Source organism: Sinohyriopsis cumingii, chromosome 14, assembly GCF_028554795.1.
Source record: "Sinohyriopsis cumingii isolate HCF-2022 chromosome 14, ASM2855479v2, whole genome shotgun sequence".
In the NCBI taxonomy this organism is placed as follows: Eukaryota; Metazoa; Mollusca; class Bivalvia; order Unionida; family Unionidae; genus Sinohyriopsis; species Sinohyriopsis cumingii.
Window position 1 is genome coordinate 90280153 of NC_142974.1, and position 18477 is coordinate 90298629.

General features: G+C 35.7%; 1 non-coding gene across 1 annotated transcript; it reads right to left on the reverse strand.

Annotated features, from left to right (window-relative positions):
* Positions 1-4235: 4235 nt before the first annotated feature.
* Trnap-cgg (transfer RNA proline (anticodon CGG)) lies at positions 4236-4308 on the reverse strand. The gene has a single exon. It is a non-coding gene; the product is annotated as a tRNA-Pro (tRNA).
* Between the last annotated feature and the right edge of the window lie 14169 nt (positions 4309-18477).

The following is an 18477-nucleotide window of genomic DNA, read 5'->3' on the forward strand; positions in this document are numbered from 1 at the left end:
TCCCTCTGTGAGGTTTGTTTTAGAACATTTTTGTCGTCTTTTCTGTGTGTTTAAATGTGTATTTGTATGTTTGTCCCTATCTACCCTTTGTCCTTACAAATACATTAAAATCCCTATAAAATGTTTTGACCCTATAAACCTCATGACGTCACCCAAAGTTCAATTCCCATTGACATCCAGGTGACATTCCCATGTTCAATTTCCATTTACGACAAAGTGCAAACCCCATATTTTAACGTTAAAGTCCCATTGACGTTAAAGTACCGGTCCTGTTCAATTTCCATGTTCAATTCCCCTTGACGCTCTACAGTTCCATCCATGTTAAAATTTCCCATGTTAAATTCCCCTTGACGCCAGAGTGAATCGACTGTTTTTGCATGGTAAGTCCACTTGACGCTAGGGTGACCCCATATACTACTGTTACACCCAAACACCATAATGGACAACAAATACAATGTCACGGTTAGTATGGTGGCGATCTACAGTTTCGTATTTTGCATGAGGTTAGAATTTTAATGAAAACTAATTTTCCCGGGTCTCCTCACTGGTTATCTCAGGTATTGTTCAAATAACTTTTAATTCCCTTTATTTTGGTGTGTCAATGATGGGTGTCAGATGGGTTATAGAGTATATAGCTTGGCCTTACTCGAAATGTGCATCTTTGAAAAAAAAAACTGCTAGCTCCACATGGTAATTTTTCAGTTCCTGAACTTCAAAGGTTAATTGTTAATTTAAAAAAAGAACCGATAACTTTTTTTTTTTTACATTTTAAATATTTGGTAATTCATCCAATCCTTTCAAAAGCTGGTATAGTCTAATTGGGCAAAATTCATTTTCCCAATTTTAATAGGTGCTAAAGATATTGTTCTTTAGACTAATTCAGGCTGATTTTTTTTAGCACAGAGGAGCAGTCATTTTAGTTAGCCGTGTGCTTAGATTATGTACAAGTTCCATAAGTGCAATATCCAAAGAAATGTCAGCCACATTACATCAAAGTATCATAGAGGTATGCCAACATTCTCTCCACTGTGCATGTTTCAAAAGCAAACAACTTCACCTTACATACGTCACCTCTCCAAAGTGCACAATAGCTGGTAAGCGCCCCCTATACATACTTGATGTCAAAATATCAGCTTAATGTGCTACCCCCAAACACCATAACTGAAAATAGCAATCATGCCGACAGGTAATATATCCTGCATATCAAAATATCAGATGAATATGGCGATCCCCGACAAAAATAGCAATGTCTTTGTTACGGGGTGGTTTGGTTATCGTTATCTAGAGTATGATAGGCCACGGTGTTATTGCCCGAACCGAGTAAATAATAAAATTAAATGTTAGATTAAGGAGTGGAATAAACACAGATCTGAGCAAGATATAGAAGAGAACAATATGAGCCCCGTATGCAGAGTATAGAAATTTAATCAATTATATAAACAGAATGAAACTGAATCACATTTGAATGATAGTTTCTCTTGAAGAAAAAAAAATACCAAATTTAATTTTAAAAAAAAAATGCAATTAACCTTTTATAAATTTCATGATGAAATCAAGTTAACTATTGAACTCAAATTGCCCAGCATGCCTGCATAACCTGGTTGCATGCTGGTCCTTCCGAATTCAACATTGGTGACAGGTTAGAGTTGACGTATTCCTTTTCTTCTTCTATCACTCCAAACTCCTTTCAAGTCATCAAAATTATTTTTTCTCCTCACTATGCCTCTGTATTATTATGTATATGCAGCTATTTTCCTTTTCAAAACAAATAAAATAATAGACAACCTAAATTTTCTCAGGCTTTTCCTCCGGATCGAACAACGCCCACTCTCTCATTACGTAAGATATCGTCATATCGTAATTCAAAAGAAACCAAGGTTAATATGGATCAGTTGGCAGCCTGACAGCTGATACACAAACCCTAGTAGAAAATGAATGTCTCTCCATAGTGGCTACTCGGTATCCCTAATTGAACAATGACATAAACTAGACCTCTTAATTAACTACTAATACGCGATGCTGTGGACTATAAACCACTAACAGAATTAATGTCGGCCGCCAGGCGTCCTTAATGCCAATACCACTGATTCTAGGTTAATGGAATTCACATCTTAATTATACCAAAGAATTAATGTAATTCATGTCATGTCTTAATTACAATGTTCAATGGCATAACACAATAATCTATGAATTACTTCATTCTTAGCATAAATAATCCATAAAATTTAAATCATAAATTCACACAATCCTCACAAATTTGTATCATAAGTAATGCATGAAAATTCATAGAAATAAACAAATCATATAACAGTCAAGACAAATGAATGCAAACAGCTATGGGGACGTCCATTAATTATGTCAACAATTTTCAGGCAATTTTTACCCCCTCCCCCCCCCCCCTTGTCAACAACTGTCAAACTTTCAGTGACCCCCCTAACAACATTTTACCCGCCCCCCACCCCCCAACAAACTAACAATATTTTATACGATATTTTATACGGCTGGCTTTTATGCTAAAAATAGAATTATGGAAATTAAAAGGTCTACAAATAAATTTTAATACATTTTTTTTAACTTGTTTAACAGATTTCAAATTGACTATAACACTTTGAATTCATGAAAAAATCGAGAGTTTATATTCTAGCTTCTATCATCTTCCCATGGGGAAGCCAACTGTTCCTCAGTTGTTATAATGGGCATAGTGGCTGATTTATTAATTTCTTGTGGAACCGATACACCCGACAAGTCAACATCATCTTCATCTAACCATTCTGCGCTTAACATCTCTCCATGAGCAACAATTGCCATCAGCTCTCTCTGTCTTTTGGCAGCCAATCGTATTGGCCGAATTCTTTGCGGTTGAGGAGCATGTGGTAATTGCCTAGGCCCAAGATCGCGTTATCGGTGCTGTTGAACATGCTTCTTCAACATGACTTGTGAAGCAACATAGAGGTGACAGATTTTGCAGATCCGTTCAAGCAACGACAACTGAATGGAAGGACAATATAGATCATATGGAAAAATTTTGAATGCCTTTGCCGATCGAGGTAGCACGTTATCAAATTTCAAAGACCGATTGAAGAAAAGAGATGGAAATCTGTGCAAGTCGCTCTCAGATGCATCTGGTGCTTTAAGGCCTGTCTACAGTCTATAATCTACACTGAATAAAAACAAAATATGATGATGCAAGACTATGACTTCCTTGGCAAGAGCTCAACCGGTTAAGGGTTAAACTGGTGGGCTGTTGACGGGCAAGCGAGTGTGTGCCATACCAACGCACCGACTAATTTCCTATTTTTTTATTTATTAAATTTATTGTAAAAAATAACGTTGTTGACGTCAATTTATCTTGAACTCCCCCCACCCCCATGTCAACAATTGTCAAACTTCTTCAAACCCCCTCCCGCCTATTTTGTTGACATAATTAATGGACGACCCCTATCTTCCGAACTCGTGAAAGGAAAACTGATGTATGAATTATTTTTTTTAAATTCAAACGGATAATACGAAGACTGCATTAGACTGAGATATATATTGTGCTTTCCGAGACTCGCTCGCTTCTACGTATCAGAATCTCTCTGTTCCTTTAAGTTATAAGTCCGTCAAATTTCCAGACACCCATCTTTGGACAATTTATAATGAGATTACTTTTTACTCCCCTGGAGTCAAGAACTTCCCCCTAATTTTGCGAGGGAAAATACGTAAAACGTTAATTTCGTCTAGAACACGTACACCCTTATTTAGCTTAGCCAATCTGGGTTTAATTTATCTAATCGCAGAAAACTGACACACGTTCGTCTAAGTTAGAATGATTCTCTCTATTCTGTCCTTATTAAACAAACCAATTCCTAGAAAAATTCACTTTATGACACTGAGTTCAAATGGTACAAAATTGTCTCTGGATTGTTTAATTCATCCACAGACAAATTTAATAAATCAAAAGATCAGGCTTCTGCTACATGGGAGTACATTGTTTATTCACAATCGAAAGTGTGTGTGTGTGATAAGGATTTTTAAAGTAGCTTTAAGAACTTTTCAGTCATATCGCTATGATGTCTGCAGTGTGGCAGTATATAGTGATGTCTAGCACTGGGGCATCATGCCGCAGACACGTAGCATGATGTCCCACCCAGTCACATTATCCTGACACCAGGCCGACCAGTCCTAACACTTACCTCTTAATGCTGAGCGCCAAGTGAGGCAGCTGTTAGTGCCATTTTTGGAAGTCTTTGGCATGCCTCGGCCGGGGTTTGAACCCACGACCTTCCGCTTCCGAGGCGGACGCTCTAGCCACTAGGCCACCGGAGCGGTATACAATCTAAACAGTTCCAAACAAGAAATACGTCAGACGTGTCGCGCAGTATAAATCGGTGCGGTATGGAGAAATACTGCATTATTGTGACAATGCAAAGTTAATGGAGAAAAAAATGGAACAGAAGGATGGTGCATTTAACATGGACGAGATTCTCCCTTTGTGGAAAGAGTAAGGCAAACAATAGCTGCATGTTTTACTTACCCATCCCTGCACACACAAAAATTATAGCGTGCGGTAGAAAACAATCCATGGATTCTCGAAGCGAAATACAAAACTGATTTTTTCTTCTTGGGACAATAGAATCGCTATGTAGCAATGTGTAAAATATCAAGCTGGTGATTTCTATAAAAAAATAATTGTGAAAACTGACTAAATATGCACATGCAATACTAGTTCATGCTTGTCTGAATATTCCAACAAAAAGTGTGGGTTTTGCTCGACTCTAGGTTTTGTGGGCTGTTGGTTGTGGGTTTTGTTAGAACTGTGGGTTTTGTTGGATTTGTGGGTTTTGTTGGCTCTGTTGGTTGTGGGTTTTGTCAGGAGTATATAACGCTTTGTGGGCTGTTTGAGGGAGTTCAGTCAGCTAGCAGCTATCAAAACAAGGTACATCACAGTACTGAGAGTTTTAATTTTTGTTTGTTAAGTTTATTATAGAGTTATGCAACTTTAGGCAATATTTTGGACAGTAAACTTGTTAAAATTTATTTAAGTAAAAACCAATTTTTATTTAAGTTATTTATTTTTTTATTTTTAATTCCTTTTCTCTCTTCCAAATTATATGCATTCTAGTCATATCTAATTTATTTTTACAAGCAAACTAGATATTGTTATATCATTTGTTTTATGAAATTCAGTTATATGGTCAAGTGAGTGTTGTCCTCACAGACCAATACTTTTATTTATTTCTTTATTTATTTTCTTTATTTAACTAGTTTTATGAAGCTAAAGACAGAAGTTTCTCTACATTACAAATATCCTTTTCTTAAATTATAGGTCCAACAAAGTTCTTAGGGAAATAAAATGTCTAAGTCATTATGAGTGTTTTCCTCATTGACTTGACATTCTAAATTCAATTCAACAATACTTATTTTAGCAATCTATAAAATGTAAGTTACGTTTCTATTTTATAATGTATTAGTTGTCTGAGTCATTGTGAGTGTTTTTCTAACCGAGTTGACATACAATTTGCTTCCATCTGTATCAATTCACTTCAAATAAGTATTATGCTATAGCTATAGTGTAAAGTCATGCAATTGTTTTCCTTGCAGAGTTTACATTCCCATATTACAATCAAGTCATAGTTTCTCTTCGGTAGTAAACTTCATTGCAACTAAATCCACATATGGTAACTCTGATATAATGAACTAATAGTATAGTGCTAATGTGTACCCTGGCCTTGCATGAAAATTATCACTTACCATACTGTACCTCAGAACAATCACAGTATTTGGCGTAGTACAAAAACAATAAGACTGTCATGGTTATGAACAGACTTTATTCACTGTTTCTTAATAAACGAATCATCTTGTGTTATGGTTGAAAGAAATCAAGAGTTCGAGTTTACTGCATTCTCCCCCTCCTTAGTTAGCTAATAAGAAGCATACTCATCCCTGGTGCCATACTCCAAGATAGTATTATCAGGACCTAGCTTGGCCATTACAGTATTGATGTGCCTGTATTCTCGAACATGCTAATGTGCCGGTGGCCTGGATGTAATGATGTGCTAACATTCTTTTGATGTATCTAAATAATATAATCCAAAATGCCCTTGTCAGAATCCACTATAATTAATGTTCCAGTCCAAGAATATTGTTGAGCACTTTGTAACTCCAGTGAATAATAATTTGAATAAATACATCAACCCAAATAAAAAAAAGAACAAAACAATAAGACTCATTCTGCTTCAGATGTTAAGGAAAGAATGAGTAATTTATCTAGTAAACAACATTAAATAAAAAAACTAAGATACAATCATAGAGCCAGGATGAAGGTCAGTCTCCTTTACAAAACATTCAAAGTTGTCAACAAGTTGAGGAATTTCCAAGTGGAAATCTGATATCCTAGACCTAGACTCAAATAAGCATGTTTACCTCCATTGTAATGATCTGAATATTAAATCCTCACGCACATAGAAATAGTAGATATATACTATGTTTCTTTATAAAATAAATGGCACTGATAAGGAAGACCATTATATTGATTTTGGACAAGGTCAAGTACAAAATGCAGATATACATAACAGACAATCATTAAGAAAAGCCAACAAGTATGAACTAAATATACATAACTAATCCCAAAGATTCCTCACTTTGCGCCACAAATATTAGCTATAGAACTTCTCAAGACCCGGACAATGCTCTTGCAAACCTTCACCTGGAACACAGATCATTGAAGATGAGCTAAATAAGAAGACGGAGAATCTAATGACTGGCATGAAACAGTACCTTACTTACTACTGAAAACACAATTTATTCCATAGAGATAAAACCAGGATTGGTCCATCAAAAGGTTAAAGAGATTACTTAACCATAATCTTTGAAGCCATAGAGGTGATACCAGGGTAATCCCAGCTGTGTGTCATGACCTTGTAAATTACATGTGAAATGAAAAGGAAGGAGGGAATGCATAAGCAAACAGTCAATCCCACATCAGGCCGAGGATCATATAGTCAACTGCCCAAGCATTTTGGTCTGGGACTGGGAAAGCAACTGGAATCTTGTTGATGAGTTTCATTGAAAACGTGTCCACTAGAGATTCCTCCCATAGAATGAACAGAGACTCTGCAACTGTCTTGATGCAGATACCATTCCGCTAGGACTACCTTGCCTGTCCTGGTAAAACTGTCATCAAGTATAGTTTCTTCCTGGAATGTGATGAACCCGGAATGTAATCCCTTCAGACTCTGCACAACATAGGTTTCAGACTTCCATGCTGCGAGAAGGAGTGTGAGTTTGAGGCCTGGAACAATCTCTCTGCATGAAATACTGGAAAGCAGATACATGTGTTCTGTGATTCTCATGAATGAACTGTCTCTAGTTGGTGCTTTGTAGAAGAATGAGAATCTCCTAGGCCTTTTAGTGGAAGGGGGATTTACCTTCTCCTTCCATGACCTCTCCTGAGCAACTTGAAGTACCTGCATTTGAACAGGACAAAATAAAAGATATCCATGATGGTGTAAGATGATCTCTCTCTTGAAACGGAAACTCCACATCCCATAAGTGTCAAAAGGAAACATGGACCCAATCTCTTTTTCAGAAAGCATGCACAACTGCATGTTCTGTATCTGTAGCTGGGTAATTAAGTAACATTTAGGGCGTTCATTCCGATCCCCCGACTCTACACCATATACATAGATTCAGTATGCATTCTTGATGCCTAGTGCTCCTTCCACTTATTTAGGGGAGTGCAATCAATTCTCAGAAAATTAGCTGTTATCTCGCAAGGCTGTAGACATTAGTTGTCTCCTGGAAGATGCTGTCTCTCCCTCTTTTATTTGGAGATGAGTCAATTTCCAGGTATATGTACACTACAAGATAATAAGGATTCATAATGATTCCTTTTTTATATATGACTACATTGTTAAAACATGACAACAAACTGCACCTGTGTCCATTTATGTGAGTGTTCCATGAGGCATTTTTCTTTTTAGCTACATTTGATATCTGAAAATAAATTTCTGAAACAAAAAAAGTTTTTGGATGACCTAAATTATTGATGAATAATGATAAGAACATGGGTTTAATCAGCTTTGCTGTTATCCTTACTACTTATATATCTTAACAAAAAAACTAAAAATAAAACATCAGAATTTATTTGGTTTTCTCTAGTGAATCATAAACATAGGAACATCATGTACAAGTTATACTAATGTTAAAATTATTTTTTAAGAATACTCACTTTAATAACAATGAAGAACCCCAGTACAACATGTAAGCACTTAAGTATAAACAATGAATGGATTCCCATTACTAATAATACCTATTCTTACAAGTAATTCCCAAATCCATTAAGAGTAGGAAGGGTAGGTGACTTGTGTGAAATGCACCAATTAAATGATCTTTGGGCTATCAAATGATATTATTTTATAATTACAGACTGAGGGATAACTTTTTGCTAAAGAGAAATATGAATTAGCACAAACATCATTAGGTGTTTTCCTTAGAGTATTTTTTTTTGTGTCTGACTTAAGATGTCTTCCAAAAAGTAATGAGGATGTGCTATTGCACACGTTCCAATAAAGAAACTGGACTGGGTTTGATGCACATGTTCCTATAAAGTAACTGGACTGGGTTGATGCACATATTCCTATAAAGAAACTGGACTGAGCTGATGTACATGTTCCTATAAAGAAACTGGACTGGGTTGATGCACATGTTCCTATAAAGAAACTGGACTGGGTTGATGCACATATTCCTATAAAGAAACTGGACTGAGCTGATGCACATGTTCCTATAAAGAAACTGGACTGGGTTGATGCACATGTTCCTATAAAGAAACTGGACTGGGCTGATGCAAATATCCCTATAAAGAAACTGGACTGGGTTGATGCACATATTCCTATAAAGAAACTGGACTGAGCTAATGCACATGTTCCTATAAAGAAACTGGACTGGGCTGATGCACATGTTCCTATAAAGAAACTGGACTGGGCTGATGCACATGTTCCTATAAAGAAACTGGACTGAGCAGCAGCAGAGGGGCTGGCCAGACCAAGGGAATTAGAGGAATGTGCGATCTCCCCAAAAAACACACAAAAAACATTACCTCGCAGGCAAATTTGATACTTTACAAACAAATATTTCTAGACCCCCCCCCCCCCGTTAGAGAACAAAATCAATTAGATAAATATATAATTACGACAAAAAATCTATATCGCCGTAGAGAGATTACGACGATCATCATAAGAAAATATTGTCTCGCAGGCAAATTTTTATGCTTTACAAACAAAAATCACTACCTCCCCCCTGTTAGAGAAAAATAAAGATTTTAAAAGAATATCGTGGTGAATTATGCCCCCAAAATTAAGGTGCAGTTGATTTTTTCTCATGAATCGCTAATAAATGGTCACGGCCCCTCTGCTGCTGTACAGAATTAAAATATTTGGTCCAGTCCAATTCTGTATCTAGATCTGGGATCATGCAAATCAATTGTTATAAAACCATGTGGTGTCGATTGCGCACGGCTGAACAAATTTTTGAATTTTACAAAATCCATATCGCCGTTGCACCATGTTTGGTGAATATTTCGTAGCGTATGCGTGTCAACTCCGTTAAACACAGCTAAAATATTACAATTATCTCTAATGACTTTTGGTATCTGCGTATATCGCTGCGTTACATAAATAACATCTGTGTTTTTGTGTCGACCACGAGAAAATATCCTAGATGGATTTGCCTGCTTGTCCAACATTATATCATCATAAACGACCAGATTGTTAATTTCTCCATCAAGATCATCAACTGATGGCGCTTCATCGATATCTGTGATAAATTCAACGATATTATCACCAAGCTCAGATGCATTATCGCTAAAATCCTTTAATACTTGATAGCAACGCTGATCATCAACAGACGGGGCAACTAAATATAGTTTGTCCCACTTTAACCACCTCATTATCAAATTTAGCAATAATTGAGTTTTACCAGATCCTGATGGGCCAATTATTATCAACCTGATTGAATTTGGTAGCGCCGCGTTATGCTTGATTTGTTCGCGTTTTTTTGTAGCCGAAAAATCAATTACATTCATGTTATATTAATATTTCATGGATTTATATTGTGTTAAATGTCGCGCTAAAACTCCGACAATAGAGCTAGACGAAATCGTTACAAAGAATAATAGATCCGCTGTCACAGGTGAATGCGAAGTTTGTGGCACAAAGAAGTTTAAATTCATCGCAAAAAAAAAGAGGTGGTGATATTGCCACAGGATTAGCGTCGCTTCCAGGATTACCTTGGGCAAAATATCCTGGAGAAAAACATATGCCAGGTTATAATTATTGTGGTCCTGGTACTCGTCTCGATATCAGATTGGATAGCAATGACAAACCAAAAGCTGGTGAAATTCCAGTAAATGCAATTGACAGCGCTTGTTATATTCATGATCTACTTATCGTAGCGGAGATTTAAAGCAACGACATATCGCTGATATAAATTTGATTCACGCGTTAAATGTAATACCCGATAAAACTTTTAAGGAAAAACTTGCCTCGTGGCTGGTAAAAACGGCAATGAAAGGTAAATTAGTATTCGGCGCTGGTAATTAATAATGGATCTGATATATTATTCTCCTCCTGGTTATTGGCGAGGGAAAGCAGCTATTGCCAAACTCGCTTAAGCTGCTAAAGTAAAATACAAAACTGCCGCAGATTGGCTATCAAAACAGGCAATCTGGCAAATTTATCTTCCTCCGCCAAAGAAGATCAATTATGCACATTTCGATGTTACTGTACCTAATGAGGTTCATCAGGCCGATATAATGTTTCTGCCACACGATGTCGTTGATGGGAAAATTTACAAATATGTATTGACCGTCGTTGATGTCGCTAGTAGATATAAAGAGGCAATGCCGCTATCGACTAAAACATCTGCTGAAGTATCAGATGCGTTTAGCAAAATTTATCAACGAGGACCATTAACTTGGCCAAATTTACTTCAGGTTGATCCTGGTAGAGAATTCTTTGGTTCTGTTTTATCATTAATGAAAAAGAATAATACGAATATACGACGCGGTAAAGTTGGTGTTCACAAGAATCAGGCCATCGTTGAAAGATTCAACAAAACATTAGCTGAGCGATTGCTAGGATATCAATATGCGAAAGAATTTATATCAGATAAACGATCAAACGACTGGGTATCAAGATTGCCTGAAGTTATTGACGCGATTAATAATGAAAAAACTAGAACAATAAAAATGAAGCCAGCGATGGCGATTAAAAAATTAAAAATTCCAATTTCAAGGGAAGATTTTTCAAAAGATCCTGTATTGGGTAGCATCATCGTTAGATACTTGTATAAACAAGGAGAAGCTGAAGGAGGACGAAAAAGAGCGACTGATCCAAATTGGAGTGTAACAACACATAAAATATCTGCCGTGACAAGATCATCGATAAGGCCAGCAATTTATATTCTAGATTCACTAGCACCCCAGCGTGGATTTGTTCGTGAAGAACTTCAAGTAATTCCTGCTGATACTCAATTGCCGCCAGAATCACTCAAATGATAACTTTTCTGTTGCATTCAAGACAAGCCAAATTAACATTACTTTTCACATGGCCGATATTATTATTCTTCCTATTGACGGTAAATTGGCGCGGATCATTTTTTTGATACTGCCAGGCCATCAAGCAATTACAAATGGAGCAATGATTTTTTTGTTCTCGTCGAAGCGTCAATATAAAATCTACATCAAGATCAGATTCATAATTATTTTTCTTGTCATAACGATTATAACTAAATATTTTATTTTTCACGATAATCTCGCATATTTGCTCATTAACTACCGTTGCATCTAGAACAATTCGTCTTAACTGAGATAATTTTCTAACTCGTGAAACAGCTAAATAAACTAAATTTGACCACATAATTCTGTCATCGACAATCCAAACAATACCGTCTATAGTTAATCCTTGCGATGAATGTATCGTCATTGCGTATCCTAATTTCCACGGTGATTTCTCCATATTTAGCGCGCCATCGACAAGATTAATATCAACGGCGATAATATCATTCAAGACTAAATTTTTTATTTTTCCATCTGGTAAAACTACATCTATGTTTTGTCGCCGCGTATCTATTGGTCGATAACATAACGGCACAGGTAAAGTTGGGAATTTTTCTCTATGATGTTGCAAAAGTCTTTGTTGAAGCTCATCGCGAACAATTTTTCTACTAGCAACAACTAAATGATCAGGCTGCCATAAATTTAAAAAGTCCATCATAGATGTTTCATTAATAGTTTTTCTCATCACGTCGCACTGAACTTTATCTGATTGTAGTCGAATCGATTGCTTAAAGTTAGTTAATGACTCATCTAGCGATCTAAAGTCTGTTGATACTTCTTCGTAATAATCAGCAAAATTCTTCAACCATTCATGAGGCGAAATTCCGTCTATGGGATTTGGTTGACCGTGATCTCCGCACATTACCACAGACGTATTTTTCGTCGATAAAAATTCCAAGAACAACTTCAACACGGGTAAATTTACCGTGCAAATTTCAACAATAATAATATTTTTATTTATATATTTCTCCCTCATGCGAGAACAATTCCAATCTCCGCCGCTATACTTGAAGTAGCTATGATAAGTACAAGAAACTACACCACGTTGTCTCATTTCTTTTGCTAACCTATGAGTTGGCGTCAAGACAACCAGGTCGGTATTTTTCAATAATTCGATGGCTCGTGTTGTTTTTCCGCTACCGCCTGGTCCGTTTATATATACAAATTTATATCGAGAAATAGGATCATAAACAGATGGCGCTGTAGAGATATCCATATCTGTATTAATATGAAATTCATCAGCATCAGCAACATCAGCAGATTCACTATAGATCAAAATATCTTCATTCTTAATTCTCCAAGTGCCCCAGCCACCATTTGTTTCTAATAATGGCGCTTGATTTCTATCGATATAAAATGAATCTGTCGCTACTCTAACTGCGTCTTTGGGAAATCTATTTATCATCGAAAGTAGGTTTATGCTAACATATGCCAGCATCGAGGATCTTAAATGAGTATATTGCGGTGACTCTCCACCAATATAATTAATCACAGTACCAATCTTCGTATCGTCAATATAAATTGTTTCTCGATTACAGAATGTTCCTTTAGCTACCGTATCGGCAATTACAAAATCCAATTCAGCGTCATCCATGATCAGTCTAGAGTGATGTCGCTTATGATCATACGCGCCACCTTGAGTAAATTTTCCTATAATTATTCTACCTAAGTCTTTTTCATCAGGTAGCCAAACATTTGTTTGATTTTTATACGAAATAATTGCCTCACTGACCGTCAACAGAGTCAGCATGGCCGAATCTAACATATATCGCAATAAAGTTATGCTAACCCAACGTCGCTGGAACATATGTTTACCAAACCAAACATAACAAATTTTATGCAGATTATCGGCAAATTTGAATGAGACAACGCGGGCAAATCCAGTCAAAGGAAAATCAGGCAATGGTCCGTTAATTGCAACACGAGTCATTTCACTTGTTGGATGACCAAATTTAGCGAAATATTCAGCACAATCTCCTAATCCTAAAATACTTCCTGGATAACACGCGGTCATATCAACCGATATCATATTTGCGTGATCATATTTAGTATTCCATAATCCTCCATGGCCGTATTCAACACAACTTAATTGCACGTCATTAAGAAATTCATTTCTGGTTGGCCTCCATGAGTTTTTCTCTCTAGCGGCATGAGATGCAACAGACGAGCATGTGAAACACGCGGTCAATAATTCTGAATCTGCCGAATATTTATCAATCAGTTTTACCATCGAGTCATTAAGAGATTTTAACCTGTAGATTTCTCCACGTGGCGTTACAAATTGATCATATTTAACTTCGCTGCTGAATAGCCAAACAGATACAGGATCAGCTTTACTCATCTCATGGATAAATTTAAACATATTTAGCGAATCATCTAGCGTATGATCATCTGCGCGATAAAATTTAATAATTCTGCGTCGAGGAAATATTGTTACCGCGTTAGTCCAGGCGTGTGAATTATGGTCAATAATTTCTATAGATGTTCCTCGTGATTTATACGCTCAATCAAATAAAATCTCACCGGTAATTGTTTTAACCATTATGGGAAATTTTAATTTGCACGATAACGCAGCAACATCAGTTATTGACGCGCCATCAACAACTGATTCAGCCCAACTATTAATTTTTGCTAATCTTAGTGAAGTTAATCCTGATCCGCGTTTTGAATTTTTCAAATGTCGCTCGGCCACACAATTTATTACCGAAGAAATTTTCATCAAGCTGAGTTTACCAACATCTGGTTTGTCATTTAGCTTATAAATTCCATAAACAACTGCACTAACGGGATACGATCTAGCGTAATATGGTTTATCAATACCTGTCAGCAAGCCTGGCTTGCTTTGTGCGGATAAAATCAAATTTTTATTTTCCTTGACAATTGGGTCTCGTTTATCACGAATTATCCATATATCATCATTCGTCTGTACGATAAATTTTATTGAGAAGATAAATTGTTCATCTCGATGATTTTTCTTGATATAATCGATTATCTCGCTGGCTCGCTCATCCGTCATCGTATTGTCAATCGAGTTTGTTTTCCAAGTCGACCAACTATGAACCGCGCCATCATCGTGAAATTCTTTCTTTGCTTGGTTTGTTTCATCAATCACGTATTCAATATCATCAATGTCGAATAAATTCATTATACTTTACTCAAACATATGTTTAAATTATGAACTAACTTTTAAACAAATGCTTGAGTTATAAAATGAACAACAAATGCAAATGGATATTGGTTGGATCATTAAATTGCTGCGATAAATCGTGTAAAAATGAATATTGCTGCAACCACATGGTATTTATAAGAAAAGAGAATTATGGACCGCAACGTTGCATGATCTGTAATATTGGATTGCGAGGTAAAACTCGATTGTGCCTAAATTGTGGTGGCAAAAAGTATCGTGAGTTAAAACGACATTATGACAAGAAAGTTAGCGCCGACGAGAAGATAATTAAATGCGAAGAGGATTATATTAACAGATTCAAAACAAACAACGATTTAGACAAATGATATATTGCATATGGAAGCAATATTCAGGAAGCATCCAACGATCAGCAAATACGAAGCTAGCCGAGATGGAATTGTCAGGCATATTAGGACGAAAAAACCAGTCGGTAATGTTGATAATTCTGGTTATTTGAAATTTAATTCAGGTGAGGATAATAAATGTTATTCATGTCACAGATTTGTATATGAGTGCTACAATGGTTTAATACCTAACGGTTTGGTAATTGATCATATTGACGGCAACAAACTTAATAATTCCCTCGAAAATCTTGAGGCTGTTTCTCAGAGTGAAAATTTATCTCGCGGTAACTCAGGTAGAGGCTTAAAAAATGCCAAGGCAGTTAAATCGATGAACTTAGAAATTAACGAAGAAATCATATTCACATCAATGCATGCTGCCGCGAGATACTTTGGCATTAATACCGCATCAGTGAGACACGCAGCAGAAAAAATTATCAATGAAACTTTCTCTTATAAATTTGGTTGTTGTTTCAGATTTTATTATATTCCAATAATTTCAGATGAATAAAAAAAAAATTAACAAAAATTAAAATTATTATAAAAAAAAAAAAATTTTATCGAATTTTATCTCATTTTTTCTTCATTTTTTTTTACGGTAGAGAAATTTAATATTTTACCAGCAAATTAATATTTAACGTTTCACCGCGCATATCAAGTAATTTTCCTTGATGATTTGTCAACCTAAAATTTATCCTCGGCAATAATTGATTGTGGCACCGCAGATAAACAGGATTTATCGGTTCTTTTACGATTAATGATCCAGGAGGGACTGTCGGCGAGAACGAATATAATATTGATCCTTGTTCGACTTGATTCGACATAGATGCATCTGCGCTGTAACTACCGTCAATAATATCCGCGTGAAGATTAACCGCGATAACATCTGTGATATTAACGATGCCTGGCGAAATATGCCTACCGTCGCCGCTTGAACTATTATTGTGTTTCAATAAGGCTACCTGTGGAATTTCAGGACAACCTAGAATTGTTCTTATCGAAGACTTATAAATGTCAACGATATACGGAGATTTTATTTCAATAACCGAAGTTAACGTTGGCTCGTGCGCAGATATTTTTATTCCTGGTTCATCCTCGCCATGTAAATTTTTAATTTTACGTAAAATCTCTTCATTAATTTGTTCAATCTGATAGCTACCTGTTGGTAATTCAATGACGATCCAATCTGGCGCCGCATCGGTATGGCGGGAAAAAACAAATGTATTGTTTGACAATGCTTCGCTAACATTGGGCCAACTGTGATAAACACGCAACTGCGATAGCGCAATTTCATCAACATGTATCGGTATCGGAAAGATTATACTAAATTCAGGCTTCGTTGAGCTTGCCGATATCATTGTTGTTCTTCGTAGATTCGTGTTCGTTACGATCTGTTCCAGCGACATTATTATTAATCATCACTACAATAGCAGAAAATTCGTCATCAGAAATTACTCCATCGTTTAAGAATTCGGATAATAACGAAGATAACTTTGCATATGCAATCGTTGCCAAGTTAAGTTTATTAATATACGAGGTTAATTTTGCATTTGCGCATGAAGATATTTTTTTTGCAATAATATTTGCGACGCCAGCAACTGCCGTTATTACGCAAATTGCGATGACATTTACGGGTAAATTTTAGCGAATCTTGCCATGATTTAGCTTGGTTGTATCTGTATTCGGTCATTATTTAACTTTAATCACTCAATCAACAATTGTTAATTTCTATCGAATATTTACCATCGAGTCATTAATCTATAAATTTCTCCACATGGCGTTACAATTTAACTTCGCTGCTGAATTGTCAGTAATTACTTTATAGCAATTTATAACCTGGTCGCTCAATCATTATTGATGATAACGTGATAAACTCTAAGCACCAAAAATACATTACTGACTTCATAGTTGATCTAACCTGTGGTTCTAGCGTGAATACCTCTGTGCTGTTTTTATTTATGATGAGGGTGAAGAATCCAAGAAATTCATCGCTGTCACGCCGTAGTTTATTATATTTGTTGGTCGATATTTTAAATTCCACCTCGGAAAAGAAATGTAGTTGAAATACACCATCGATCGGCGATGTGTACGAAAAAGTATTGTTCTCTGGAGTCCAGAAATTTATGGCAGATTTTATCGTAAAATTTATATTCTCGACATGTGATCTATTTATGCCAGATGGAAATTTGAGAAGACCAAAAATTTCGGTGAGCGAGGATTCAAAAATATTTAATTTTTCATTAATTTTGGTTACGCTTGTTGCTAAATCTGCCTTATTAATTTTTGCAACATCATCAATGGTCTTTTGTAAAATTCTGAATTCATCTACGTGTTTGGTAAATTCATCTTTGATTGATGCAACTTTTTCATTAGCTGTTTTGGCCTCATTTTTAAATTGATCAAATTCTTTGACAAATTTTTCAATACTTGAATCTGCCTGCTTGGCAAGTTCAGCAAGAGTTTTGCTGATTTTAGTATTAGCATTAGTTTCAAATTTAGCACAATCATCACGAATTTTATCAATTTTTTTATTATTATCGCTAGCGGCTGTTCGCAAATTACTAAATTCAGTTACATGACTGGTAAAATCATTACGGATAGATGTAATTCTTCTGTTAGCTTCAGTTTGTAAATTTTTAAAATCAGCTACATGACTGGTAAAATCATCACGAATTTTGTTGATTTTAGTTTGCAAATTGTTAAAGTCAGTTATATGATTGGCAAACTCATTTTCAAATTTTGTAATTTTTTCATTAGCTCGCGTAATTTCATCATTAGCTCGTGTAATTTTTTCTTCATTTTTTGTAACAGAATCAGCTTGATCTTGTTTAATTTTTTCGAATGTTTCTCTCGTCGTTTTTTCGACATTATCAAGAAATTTTCTACCTTCCTTTTCAAGTTTTGCCAATTCTTCTTCAAGTTTCAATTTTTCTTGTTTAACTTCTTCTAATAAAGTTCTTGTTACGATTCCTTGCACGCTAGCAATAACACCTTGAGATTTTGTAATTTCTTCATTAGCTGCAGCAATTTTTTCGTTAACTTTTCTGGTAAATTCATCTTGAGATTTTTTCATATCCTCGTGTGCTTTTGTATTTTCTGCATTGGCTGATTCAACAACATTTTTTAATTTGGTAAAATCACCTTCAGATTTTGCGAGTTTTGCATTAATTTCATTAATAAATTTATCTCGAAGTTCTTTAATATCTTTATTGATTTTGCTAATTTTTGCATTAACTTCAACAAGATCCATTGTAAATTCACCAAAATCACCTAATTGAGAATCTTGAATAGACTCTAAACTTTTGCTAAACCCATCTTGAGCTTTTTTAATTTCTTTGTTAGCTTTAGTAATT